At 38.4% G+C, this 1,263-nt stretch overlaps 1 long non-coding RNA gene across 1 annotated transcript in view; it reads right to left on the minus strand.

Annotated features, from left to right (window-relative positions):
* Nucleotides 1–1,263, minus strand: part of LOC108445988 — a 61,683-nt gene that overhangs the window by 30,656 nt on the left and 29,764 nt on the right. Inside the window, exon 6 of the long non-coding RNA XR_001861084.1 lies at nt 506–578. This is a non-coding gene — a long non-coding RNA (uncharacterized LOC108445988). The remainder of the gene's footprint in view (nt 1–505; nt 579–1,263) is intronic.

A 1,263-nucleotide genomic window follows, 5' to 3' on the forward strand; every position in this document is an offset into this window, starting at 1 on the left:
CCAGAATCAGAATTATTTTGAATCCTATCACCAAGCAACACAGAAGATGCAGAAGAGACTCCCCAAAGACAATGGTCAAACACCCGTGGGGATGAGTTTCAGAATAGGCTTTTGAAACAAAGCAATTATTTTAGGGAAGAAAAAGACACTGCACTTACTGAATGTTGAAAAGATTGAAGGATGTTCAGGTAAGAAATTTTCTGAACATTTTGAAAAGAACGTACTCTTTCTTTAGTAAAATATTTACTCTGGCTTAGGAGTTAGGTGTTTTAAATTTAAATTGCATCTCTGTGGTATGTTTAGTAACTATAACAAAGTGATTTCTTGGCACTAGTTTGGCCTTCAGTCTGATGGCTTGGCTAAGTGTATGCTAATAAAAATATTTATTCTCTGGTACAGATGAACTTTTAGAAAGATATTTTTAAACTAGGTAAAGATATGCTAACTACACAATTACACATGCAGCTGTTTGCTGTCTTAAATGTCAGTAAATCTTTCATCTCACCTTTTTCCCCCATCTCAATTTGCAGACAATTTTTCAAGGAGAAATGGTCTGTCATGTTGATCTGTAGTGGAATCTGAAACACAGTGAATCAATGCTGTTACACACAGAAGACCTAAATACAAGTGAGACACATAGGGAAACCAATACCTGGAAATCAGAGACATGATTATTACTTTGCAGGTTAACTTAGAGAGAAGAAAGGGATGAAGGGTGAATGCAAACTGAAACCAAACAGATGAACACATCAGACTTAAATATTTTACTTATTCTCTTAAGAGTCTAAAAGAAGAAGCAGACTTAAACAGCAGTCAACTGCAACGTTATCACCCCACTCAGCTAAACAGGATTCTCAGATGTCGAACAAAGAACCCTACTGAGAGCTTTACGTGTGCTTGAGTTCACACTAAGTGTTCTTGAGAAGGGCCAAGTGTTCCAGAGACAGAATTTAGTTGCTTAAGTTGGGGAGGATGGTCACTGAAGACCCTTGCTGAGTTGCTCGGGTGTGCTACAGTCTACACCTGTAGGGCCAGCACTTTGTTAGCTGGCTCTCTGGATGCTGCCTCTGTTTGCAGTGAAAGGTCCCTTGCCTCTTCCTCTCCTGAGAAAAAGCCAGCATGGGTAGGGATGGTGATGTTTAGACTTTTCATATTGAACCTTAGTTGTTAGAATTAGTAACAGAGAGTTTAGTAACCACTCTTCTGTGGCATTTATTTGGTTTGGCTTCCATTTCTTTTAACAGGTATGACATTTAAAGCATT

Source organism: Corvus brachyrhynchos, unplaced genomic scaffold (assembly GCF_000691975.1).
Source record: "Corvus brachyrhynchos isolate BGI_N302 unplaced genomic scaffold, ASM69197v1 scaffold103, whole genome shotgun sequence".
NCBI lineage: Eukaryota > Metazoa > Chordata > Aves > Passeriformes > Corvidae > Corvus > Corvus brachyrhynchos.